The sequence below is a fragment of the Palaemon carinicauda genome, chromosome 13, assembly GCF_036898095.1.
Source record: "Palaemon carinicauda isolate YSFRI2023 chromosome 13, ASM3689809v2, whole genome shotgun sequence".
NCBI classification, from domain to species: Eukaryota; Metazoa; Arthropoda; class Malacostraca; order Decapoda; family Palaemonidae; genus Palaemon; species Palaemon carinicauda.
Genome location: NC_090737.1, coordinates 94,469,577 through 94,482,417, shown reverse-complemented (window position 1 = coordinate 94,482,417; position 12,841 = coordinate 94,469,577). Strand labels below are relative to the sequence as shown.

Sequence of the window (12,841 nt, the reverse complement as noted above, 5' to 3'; positions counted from 1 at the left end):
TCTAACCTTAAGAGCACGCTTCATCCCCGGCAAATAGAATGTGCTGCCGGATAATCCAAGCAGGAGGACTCAGTTAGTTGGTACCGAATGGTCTTTAAATCAACAGATTACTGACACAATTTTGACCTTGTTAGCGACTTCTCTCAACCGGAAACTTCCAGTGTACTGTTCCCTAGTACCAGACCCACAGGTTTTCTGCAAGGAGGCCTTCCAACATCAGTGGGACAATATGGAAGTCTATGCGGTCCCCCCCCCCCCTTCCCCTCTGCCTAGTAAGGAGGCTTCTGAACAAGGTCAGGGCATCTCAAAACATGATGATGACCCTAATAACTCCACTAGGGCAGCACGCAGAATGGTTTCAGACCTTCTACATCTGCTCACAGAAACATCAAGGGAACTGCTACCACCTCCCGATCTACTTAGACAGCCACCCATTTAGTTTTTCCACCGAGCAGTGACATCGCTGATCTTCACGCCTGGAGCTTATCTAGCAACTCCTCGAAAGGAGATGCTTTTGGTCTCTGCCTTCACTGCAGCTTAAAGCTTTGGCCCTTGTTTTGACTGCTGTTATTAGTATATAATGGATATTTGCTTTCTTTCGGAATCTTCTTTGTAATACTATGTACATATAATGCATCAAACTGCTGCTAGGTTTCTTAATGCCTTGCGATACTGTTGTGATTTTCAAATATTCAGTTCCTTGCCTCAATGTCTGAAGCCTGGTTGCCTTAGTTTTATTTTACTGACTTTTATCTTTTTCTGCTCTCAAGTTTTAACTGTCTTTTTTATCTATCTACCAGATGTATACAGAATTTCTTTTTCTGCTGTTCTGACCTTCTTTGCAACTTTCTCCCTCTGGCTTCTTATCATGAGTTGTGGCAGCCTACAATTTAAATTCAGCTGCCAGTTTTATATTCTACTGTTCCCTTCTTTCTTCCAACTATAGCCTACTTTCTGCATCTCCTATATTCATTGAAACCACTATTATATGCATGTTCAGTGCTTTTAGCATAAGGCCATTATGCTTTTGTCAATACACACTACTACCACCGGCTGGTACCAAATTTATAATCCCCTACCATCCATGTTCTTTCTTTTGTTGCTCCCACCCTTTTCTTTTGTAATTTCCACTTATGTCTTATGTTTAACTGCTGTTTTTCTTCGACAGAATCTGCCGCTGCCTTCTATGCAACTACTGCTTTCTGCTTTACATAAAACTGCTCGTACTTCCATAGATATCTCCTGCTCTCTTACCCCCAACTTGCAATATTGGCGTTAACTTCAGCTTCCTGTCTTCTTCTACAGCTGGCCTTCATTTTCTGCTATCCATCTTGTTTTGCTGCACTTGCTTCTGGAAAGGTATTATTGCATATAATTAATATAGTAAAATTTCACTTCAAATTCAATTGAATTTGCTGCTACCAGAATTTTTTTTTTTTTTTAAATAATCTAAGTTTGTAACAATTGCAAATTAAAACTATATCACTTCCATCAAGCTCAACTGATCTTGCTTTAATCAAGCAGTAAAATTTAAAATAACTTAAGTTAGTAACATTTTCATATCAAAAATATATATTACATTGTTTTCTGTCTTTTTATCATTTTATCCTGAACTTAGTAATTTGGAAGTAAACAAAACAAGTGACAAAGTCACAATGTTTGTACTGAAATATATCTATAGCTTAAACACTTGAAAGAATATATTGGAAAATATGAATAATAATTTATCTAAGAAATTTTCCCTACGTGCCCTAGCTCCGATAGATTGTGATCTATTCAACATTGTAGCATATTGGGAGTGAAACTCTTGTTCAATCATGAAGAAGTTGAAATGAAAATAAGAATAAAATCCGAAGTAGTGATGAATTAGAAACCTAAAAGAGAGTGCAAGTATTGGCTGTTAGTTGCATGCATTCTAATTTCACCATGTTACATAGTAATAAAAACTCAGTGGTGATAACCTTCAGTTACAAAAATTTATAAGGATTTAGCGCGAGTAGTAGTTTACTAAAAATTTCAGAAGGATTCAATAAGAGTGTTAATTAGCTTTAGGAAGGCGAAATAGAGAATGAACACTGGTGGTTCTTTCCTCAAACTACGGGGGTCGAGATAAAATATTAAACTGGTTTTGAATATAATTTTAAAAACTGCTGACTTGAATGCAGCTTTTATTTTTTAGTGCCAAATAAGGACTGTTAATTTTAAGATTTATGCCCATTGCACCAGGCCATTGCTAACTGCTCCTTCCCCTTATTAATTTTTAGCAAGCCAAAATAGGTATGATTATTGTATATGTATATTCCCTTAGAGCATCAAATTTCTCTAAGTATTTTGTACAAAATCCTGCCTTCTACTAACTCCTTACAACTTTGCATTGCCCTGCTCTAAAGTCCCGATATGGCACCTCCACGGGGTTACCCTACACCAAACGGCGCTCACCTGTTTTGGAAGGTGAAGACAGGTGAACCCACACGACCCAAGATCGACCCGCTCGTGCACAAGTAGCTGCTGAGACCGGTTGACTGACCTGATCAATTAGTCTGTGTACCTATGGCTCACGCCCCCAACTTGACTCCCATCAAACAGAAAAAGACGAGCCTGGTAAACCCTATCTACCAAAAGTGAGGACTCCAGGGGTGGGCCAGTCAAGGGTGCAACCTGTGAAAGTTATTCGGTCAACGGCAATTCAATCAACAGCCATTTGAGGACAATGGCTGTCTTCCAAGTAAGGAGTGCAGATAAAAACACGTGGCCACTAGTTTTCCCCTCATTTTAGCCAAGAATAAATTTTACTTTATTTAGGTTTAGCTGGCTATTACATATTTCGGGGCTGTGTACGTGGGATTGTGCCTACAGATTTTGTATATAACTTTTGCTTCATAGACTAGCACAGTCTTGGGTCATAGGGCCACGTGTCTGACCCCATTTAAAGCATTAATCATTGCAGAAGACCATGAGTCTAAGCAACAATATTTCTTTATATTTGGCATTTCTTTTTATTACATTAAATTTTGTTGATCCTTTTTACTTGATGTTAAAATTTCCATTTCTTTCCATATAAATTTGTATAATACAGCAAGAGTAGGTTAATTACCTCATCGTATTTTTACTCCATAATTTATCTTAACTCATCTATTACGAATTATAATCTCGGGACAGTATACCCAATATATTGGAAGAAGTAAGTAAGTCTAAGTAACTCAAGAGTAATAGTGTGTTAGCGAGTGGCTTGGTATTCAATCTATATGTTTCAAAGGTAAAGATTCATATCTTTAACTTTTACTTTACAATACATCACTGTTCCGATCCATTGCCCTTGTCTCAATAATTACTTATCGTAAAATTCCTGTCCACCATCTCACTGGGGTCCCTGGGACTGAGCCGAAACAGAGCCTAAGAGTGTAGATAACCTTTTTTTGCATTTAGAGTGAAGGCTCGTGAACTACGTCACCAAAGTTATTAATAGACTGTTTGTGCCTTGAGTGATAGCACTCCTTTTCCTCACCTGCAGATCTTTGAGGAAATGATGTAAGCCGACTTTCCCGGAACAACAAGTTCCCACTCAACAATTAAATAAAAAAACACAATTTCATCCACAAGTTCCGTCCGTTACCGAGATTGACAATGGTGTGTTTGAGAAAAGTGCTTTTCGTTGGCAGAGAATCCAGAGTGATTTTTAACAATCAACTGAGACTAACCTAAAAAATCTACATAGAAGCCATTTCAAATCTTCTCTACGATACCGAGGAATGGACTCTTATATCGCCATCTCATGAAACTAGTTTTTCATACTTTCTACTTGCAGAGATTTACTTACTTGTTTACTTGTTTTGGGTTTAAATCCAACCCTCCCCTGAAGTCGAGTGAACTACTTCTCGGGCGGGTCCATATTAATCATCTAACGAAACATTTTCATTATAACTTATACAATTCTTTGATTGTAGCATCTTCCAAATCATATGCTCTTGTGAAAAGTAATGTCTTTAGTTTCTTCTTAAATTCAATTGCTCCCTTTAGGTCCTTCATTCCTGATCCCACATTCAGATTCTGAAACGAACAAAAAGTACAAGTATAGAAGCTATGTTCAGCAAATGCCAACTAAGCTGGCATGTTAAGTGGCTGTAACCATGAAGAGTCCCCAATGAACTTTGCAGAGAACTAAAACAGCTACTGAAAACCTGGAAAACCTAGGTAGATATTTAATAACCAAGCAAATCCTGGAAACTTGTGTTCACAACCATATGATCAGGATAAAAGTTTTTCAGAATGGGATTTCCTAGTAGCAGTGTCTAGCTGCAACACCAGAAACGGGATCCCACAAGCCCCAAATTTTTTTTAGAATTTTGGGGCTACGTACTCCCGTCTAAAGGTATGGTAGAAAGCCAATACCCAGACTCGAGACTATTGTATACATGATAATGTGATGATCTTTTACATACATTAAACTTCATAAACCTTTTAAAGAGGCAAAATCTTTAGCAAATAAATATTTTTGCTCACGATCATTCAAGCCCCATTGATTATATCTCAATGTTGTAACCAATAAGATGTTTTATTTAACACTAGCCGAGAACCTAGGTATCCCTAATAATTTTCAAAATTCTTCCATTGCAATCTGAGGAAGTGGCATTATTGTGGAACTGACAAAGGGAACAGATCTTGAAGTTTGACACTTCTATAGGTTCCACGGATTGCTCTATTTAAATATCAGAATATCTATAGAAATGTTGTCTTCTTACCAATACACACCGATATACTAGATTATATCTGAAATCAATTGTATGCTATTTAAAAACCGACTACCCATTAAAGAAATCCCATTTTGATGTAAAGTTGCCTGAAGATCAGAATTATTGTCAAAAGTTAGAGCAAAGAGTCTAAAACTTTAGTTCAATTCCTGGTAATTGGATAAAGAGTTTTACATAATTTTATTATGGGTATGTGAAGAATTTTCTTCACTCTTCTTCTTTTAATCGTATTTTTAGCTCACTTCTACTAATACTATAGCTACCCCTGAAACATTCTCTCCTACGTCTAGTTTTCTTTAACGAAACATAGGGAGGACTAATCTAAACTTGTTGACAGTGGCGCACGCCATGCTCGTGACGTCACAGCGTAGATACGCACAACAGATGGCCTTAGTTGTAACCCCGGCGTATGTTGGTTCTTTCCTTAAACTACATTGGTCGAGATTAAATTCCTAAACGGCATTTTTTATATAAATTCCAATACTGCTGAATTAATGCATCTTATATTTCTCAATACCAATTAAGGTTTGTTAATTTTAAGATGTATGCCCATCGCACCAGTCCATTGCTAATTAATAATTTTAAATATTAATTTTTAGCAAGCCAGAATAGGTAGGATTGTTGTATATATAAACTCCCTTAGAGCAGCAAGATTTCTCTAAGTATTTAGTACAAAATCCTGCCTCCTCTGCACTCCTTGCAACAATATATTGCCCTGTCCTGAAGTCCCGATATGGCAACCCCAATGGATTACCGTGCGCATCAAGCTCCTCACCTGTCTGGAAAGGTGAAGCCAGGTGATCTCTTCGACCGTAGAGTCGGCCCCATTCTACGAGAAGCTGCCCTGGGCTGCTGACCTGCCTGGTCATTGAACCCGTGCACATCTGGCTCACCCCCGCACTCTCTCTCCCAAAACTCGACTCACAAAAGGTTGCTGCCGGTCGGAGAGATTGAGAAGAAGAGGACCCTGATGTACCTAGTTGCAGTCACAGTGAGAATTCTTGGGGTGAGCCAGGCAAGAGGGCAACGTGCCAATTAGTGCGACAACCAGGTCAACAGCCACCACGGGCATAGGACTAATCTCAAAGGAGTGCAGGTACTACATCAATGGCCATAGTTATTCCCCCATTTTTTATTAGCTTAGACTAATTTTAACTTGATAGGGAGCCTGGCTAATTACACTATTCGGACTGTGTGTGGTGGGATTGTGTGTATATATTTTTTTCTATACAATTTTTTGCCTTTTGAGACTAACACAGTCTCGGGGTCACATGGGCCACGTGTCCGACCCCATTTTGGTTTTTGATTATTGTAGACCACGCGTCTAATCAACTATTTTTCATTATTTGAATTGCATCTCTTTTGATACCATTTTTTGTGTTGTTAAGATGTCCGTTTTGTTTTAATGTAAATTTGTGAATAAATCAATATTAGGTTAATTAAACCTTTTTAGTATTTTTGCTCCCTCATTTATTTAATGTTTAAACTGGGAATATTTGAAGAGTAAGTCTATAGGTGGTAACAGCGAGGTACTTTGCATTAATATATTTGCTTCGAAGGTAAAGATCCTTATCTTTAAACTTTTAAACTACTTTACATCACTGCTCCCATTTTGAATTTTGTCTGATTACATTAACGTAAAATACCTGTCCAGCATTTCATTGGGGTAGCTGGGACGGAGCCGGAACAGAGCCTGAGAATGAGATGACTATAGACCTGACAAAGCTAGAGTAGGCCATAAATTATTGATATTTCTGCGTGTGGAGTTCTCCGGCCTCTGGACAGTAAATTTGCCTTTTGTAAAGAGTGATGGTTTGTGAATTGTGACAGTAAAGTATTAGCAGGGTGTTTGTGCCCCGAGAGTAAGTGCTCATATCATCCCCTGTTGAACTTTATGTAACTGTTATAAGGAGACTTTCCAGGACTAAGTTCCCACTCAGAACGTAACACTAAAAAATTCTCCACAGGGTAAAAGAAAACCGATTTTTACACCAGAGGCACAAAATACAAGGTACTTGAAACACATGATTATATACTATTCACCGAATTCAGAGACTCGCTCCACAAGCTGTAGGCTGCCCGATTCCGGCAATGCAATTCGACACCATGTCTGCTACACTTCTGGGGAAACAAAGAACGCTTATTACAAATTACTCTGAAATTAATTTATCAGCAGCATACTCAGCATGCTTCATTCACACACTAGATTCTCAGTTATATGAGTATGTTCATTTCTTTTTTCACATATAGGTAACTTTTAATCAATGCAGGTAAAAGCCACAGTACTGACCTGGTGCATAAAACTGATGCCATATTCTCATTAGACCTGATAAATACTGCAGAACAGACCTTGTGAATACTATATTTAGCACGTCTATAGCTTTATCGCCAACAAACAGTAAGCTTCGAATAAAAAGGAATAATTTTTTTTATGATTAGGATTTTTTGTCAATTTAAAGCAAATTTCTTCTTGCTACTTATCCAGGACAGCTCCATCCTGTAATTCACAATATAATACAATCTAAATATTTCCCAGCTAAACATCTTTTAAAATTAAAATACAAATTTGTCATTAGTATTAGGAAAACAAAATCAAATATTAATTGTATACTTTTACATACACACTATCTGTTCGTTCTTTTCTTTATTTCCGTATAAAAGAAATTTTAACCAATTATGGGCAAGCGTAAAAGAGAAGGAATATAATTAAGGCTATATAACTGGTATTTAAATGACTTTTATACACCAGCGTAGGAGAGAGAATATCTACAAGTTGCATTTGTACGAAGTAAAGGAATAATAAAAAAAGATACAGGATTGTAACTCCAATCAAGCAAATACTGTATCAAACGTAGCTTGGCAAGAAGTTAATAAAAAGTAACAAAGAAAACAAAGAACAAACCGATTTTAGAGACCAATAGACCAGTTATAGTGATAGTTGTGAAAGAATGCTAAAACACGAGATTTTATTAGGCTAGGTCCTTAATGAAAAAAAAATCGAATACAGTAATCAAAATAAAAGTTTCAATAACACATAAAACTATTCAGATAATACTGGTGCCACCTACTGAATGAAGTTGTTAAGTTTTATATTCTATCAATTTAAGAATCAAGATGATGAAATAATTCTAAAATATACCCTTATTCCCCATAAAACTTGCCACCTTTATTCAGAATTAAGTACCATACCACGTAAAACTAGCATAACCAGTAGTTCGATGTTTATGCTAAATTCTGGGAAAACCAGAATACAAGACTAAAGTATGATCAGAACTCAAAAATAATTTTGCCAAGCCCTGCAAGATAAGCCATTGAAAAATTGTACCTCATATCCAAATTGTGGATATGGAATTTAATCAATCAATTATTTAAATTTTCGTCAATTATTAAATATGAAGTTGCCTGTTAAGCATCGTAGGGGAGAAAAATATTAAAACATGGTTAAAGATATTAAGACATGCCTGCACAAGACAAATTTCTAAGCATATTTAAAGAAATTTAGTGTAGAGATATTTGTACAGTAAAGAGATAAACAAACTAGCGGCATTGAATTCATATGAAACTTTTTTCTAGGTTTCTAATGATTTTACTTTCCAGAATGATGCATTTTGCCAATAATTGAAGATTATCTGCGTAAACATTCATTACATGCGACAGGAATCTTATCTGGTGGGAATCTACTGTTGATTGTAGTTTCAGGTTGGTCTATTCGATCACCTACCTGGAACTATCATCTTTATTCTTATACGGTAAAGAAAACAATACGAAAATTCATCTTAAATATGCGGCCCCGAGACTATATAATAAGCTCCCACGAAATATTTGAATGATTGAAGACATTAAGGCTTTCAAGAGGAAACTGAAGACTTTCTTACTTCACGATTCCTTTAACAGTGATGATTTAACAGTAAGTGAACAATACACGATATGAAACGTTAAATACTCTGAACGAACAAGTTAAAACGACAGTGGAGGTCCTGCAGAGAGTGTGGTTCCCCTGCTGTATGGGACTGGAAAAGCAGCTATCAAAGTAAGTAAGTAAAGTAAGAATAAACGACTTATGTTTCAAGTTCGAATAAAACTGAAGTTGATGGGGTTTCTAACCCACGTTTTTAAGTTATTTAATCTGTTGTATGAATAAACTAGCTTTAAACTTTTAGCAATTCACCATACACTTCATGAATCATAACCAAGAGTGTATTATATCAATAACATACTTTCGTTCAATGGACTGATGAAACCACCAGAGTAGAGAACCGAGAGTACAGAAATATAAGCTTTCAAGAGGGCACATAGTACTGAACTGGAAAAGTAACACTTCCAATTAAGATCGGACAATTTTTTTTTTTTTTTTTTTTTTTTTTTTTTTAAGAAGGATGATAAAGCTACCCGATTTGAATGTTTTGAATCTGGATTCCATTTTGAGCCAAGAATAAGTTTAGATTTTTTTTACAAATAAGGATATTTTAATGGAAATATCTTATTGCCAAAAAAGAATGACTTTCATTGATACACTCAAGCGTGGATAAGGAAAAAAAATCCAAGATCAGATCAGACATCCGTTTTTTTATATACTACAATAGTTTCTCAAAAGTTTGCTACTCTTCTCTCTAAGGTATGTATTACACATTTGCGTGTCTGCTCATTCATATATTTAAAACTTCTATGTCATACTGTAATTATGCTTCAAGATGCATGAAGGTCAAAAATTATAACTAAACAGGACAAAATCGTAACATACTACTTAGTAACGTGTCTGCTCATTCATTTATTTATAAATTTTATGTTATAATTATGCTTGAAGATGCATAAATGTCAGAAATTATAAATAGACAGGACAAAAACGTAAAAAAAAAAAAAAAAAAAGTTATGACATGTTAGGCAATTACCCAGTTCTGCTCAGGTGAGCACATTTGCTACATATATACCAACTGCGTGCCCTTAAATATAATTACTATTATCATCATTATCACTATTGGGAGGTAAGATTTCCGCTAATAGCCCATATTAATACATGCTACAGTCTATCCAATTAATCTTATTTAAAAAAAAAAAAAATAGCGCGATTCATCTGAATATGAAATTTTCAGAGAAAAGTCATATAACCTTTTTTAATATGGACAGAATTTGAAATGAAAATCATGAATTGTATAGCATACAGTCATTTAAAAATAATATACAGACAAAGAATATAAAAAATCGTCAATTGGATTATGCATTTAATCTTTTTAATGTACAAAATATCCCTAAAAAGGTTTTTAATACAAAACATTGGTAGAAAAATAAAAGAATAGATACCTGGAAGCAACACTGAAATTACAGCGTTTTACGAAAGCATGGATTGGCATATCAAAAGCGTGGCAAACATTTCCAATTTATTGCTATCAAGGCGCTTCCTAACACATTTCAAAGTAAGATTGTTCATACATTCATTGACGATCACTCACCCTTTCGTTAGTCAGATGATATAATCTATGAGGAAGTATTTTCTTCTAGCACTTCAATACAAGCTTGCCATTACAGTCCTTTACAAAAAAAAATAAATAAAATGAAAAAAACTATATTTGGCAAGTAAAAGCAGATATATGCGTCCAATAAACTAGTTCATTTAATAAAGTATTAATCATACACTCTATTATTATAGTTTTGAGTTCACCCTGAATTTGTAACCCAAACTAGCCTATTTCTCTCGAAATATATTTGTTGTACTTTGATATAGGACTTTCGTTTCAGTTTTGTAGATAATTACAGACTTACTGACATTCTTCATCTTTACGTAGGTATTACTCTGAAGCTTTACTAGAACGTACAGGAATACCTACATAGATGGATGGAATGTATAAAAATGCTCATTAGAATTATCAAGGAAAAGATTCTGCAGAGTTGCTTGTGCACTTGGTATGCGAGGGGATTACAGTAGAGTTTAGATATAAAATTGTCAACAAGATAGTTGCCAAACGTCTATATGTTTTATCCTTTTCACATCATTAAGACACTAAATGAAACTTATTAAAATAGAGTCAAAAAGGATTAATCTTAATGTTCCTTTGTAACTGTATTATTGGTGACTTTCGAACTCAAATCTTTTCGAATCTGCGCTTTTGTAGTGAAGTCAAAAATAAAGTTTTTTAAGCTATAATATTCTTGCCCTTAAATAAAAATTCCCATAATATTTCAGGTAATGGAGTTCGTTCCCAAAATTACCCATTATCTGTCGTGCATATGCCCTTGTAAATAAAGGGAAGACAATTATTACCTTCATTGATCAAACTGAGAATTGAAGTAGCTTGTCAATGGGAGCAAGAGCGGGTACTTTCACCCAAAGATCATTTCTATTTAAAAAAAATTCCCAGTAACATTAACAAACAGAACTAAAGGGATTAGCCAAAATTATGTTTCTTGGGTAGTAGGTAGAAACATTTTTGGGCTCAAGCAATGTTGTCCTGATAGAAGTTCCAAAGGTAGCTTCCAAAGGGATATATTATACTACAGTGATATTCCCAGAGAATTAACCTTCAGGTTCCAGAATTCTAACTCCTGGAGCGAATATCCTTAAAATTTTCTCAAGAATATCGCATAATATCAGAGGACGCATTCTTGACACGCCACATAGCAATCTGCACCCCTAATAGCGTTTACGCTTCGAGGGGGACGTGGTAAAAGAATAAAAGGGGCCGTAACAAGGTTACCCCCGTTCCCGTACTACTATTGGCCACCACCCTAGCGCCATTCCCAAGATGGCGGACATTCCTAATTTTGTAGCGATTTCGCTCAGTGGTGTTCCATGTTGATCTAACTTTTCGATCGATTTTCAAGGATTTTATTATGCATTCTCCAACTTCTTTCACCTTCGAAAAGTTGAGTATTGGGTCTTTACAATGAATAATTTTTAGCTCCCTTTTCACAGTGAAATTTAAGTAATTTATTGTGATTAGAGCTAGCCTGTACCGGAGGCGCTATGAGCTCTGCTAACTAAATAACATGCCCAACAAACGACAGAACGACTTCCCGGTTTTTAAATAGCATCATATATCATTAATTAATTACTTAATTATGTTAGCTATTTAGGCAATATATTCTTGTAAAGATATTTACATTGTCCATATTTTTCCTTTCCATGTCGATCGTATAGTTAGTCTCTCGGAGAGTGAGGTAACAGAGATCTCGTCTCGCCAAGGTACCTAACCTAGGCATGTTATTTTAAGTTTAGACATTCCCCAGCTACCCTTGTGTATGGCGATTTCAATTATGCAGTGATGGGCATCTCTTTAAATTGGATGAAACTTTACACCTCTCAGAAAAAAAAAAAGGGATATTTAAGGGTAATCCCTCTTCTCTCTGAGTGTAGCCTCAGGCTACAACCTTAGCGGGTCGGCCTCGAGTTTTTAATTCAGGCATGACTTTCCTACGGTTTTTTCTGCCCTTCTCCTGTAACCGCAGAGGGCAGGTTTTTGGGGTTTTGGCCAGAATCTCAGAGTATTTAGTCTGTGGTCGGTAGCTACCTGGCAAGATGAATAGAATTATTTTGCTACGTTAGGCTACCGACATAGGAGGCTAGACCTCCCTAGGCCACTCCTGAAGGGTCTGTACGATAAGACCCTTCTTCCTGTGACCTAGCAGACTAGTCCTGTGTTAGTGGACCATAGGCTGAGGAATAGAATCCTTCTAATGCTTTGGGGACACTGGCACTACAACCCCGTTTCCTTACCATTAGAGGTGGTGGTGAGGGTGCTACCAACCTCTTGGTCGTATTAATCTAACCCTAGACTAAGGAATAGAATTCTTTAGCCACATGGGATAGTTCTAATACAGGAATGGAGTTTGTTAGGTGGGGTAGGGCAGGCTACGGCTGGCTCCTGCTGTACCTTTCACAGGACCCTCTTTTCCCTTCCCTTCTATCCCTTATGTTGGCAAATCCCGGCAATCTTACTGTTGCCGGTGGGTTGTCGCGATCAACCAGACTCCCCCTCTTACAGTTGATAACTGCCAGCCGGCAGTCATGACAGCTGTGAACTGCCGGCCATATTAGTTGCCAGCCGGCAGTCATGGTGACAGCTGGCAGGCAACCAGGGCAGCTGCCAGCTGGCAGCTGT

General features: G+C 36.6%; 1 long non-coding RNA gene across 3 annotated transcripts in view; it reads right to left on the bottom strand.

Moving 5' to 3' along the window:
• Window positions 1-270: 270 nt before the first annotated feature.
• The window catches only part of LOC137651982 (uncharacterized), a 31,412-nt gene continuing 18,841 nt past the window's right edge, over window positions 271-12,841 (bottom strand). The window contains exons 1-3 of one of the 3 annotated variants that reach the window (XR_011046152.1): window positions 10,196-10,276; window positions 6,792-6,869; window positions 271-1,351 (exon numbers count right to left, since the gene is read on the bottom strand). This is a non-coding gene — a long non-coding RNA (uncharacterized lncRNA). Of the gene's footprint in view, window positions 1,352-6,791; window positions 6,870-7,038; window positions 7,216-10,195; window positions 10,277-12,841 lie in introns of those variants that run through there. The other 2 variants (XR_011046150.1, XR_011046151.1) reach the window with 2 other exon arrangements.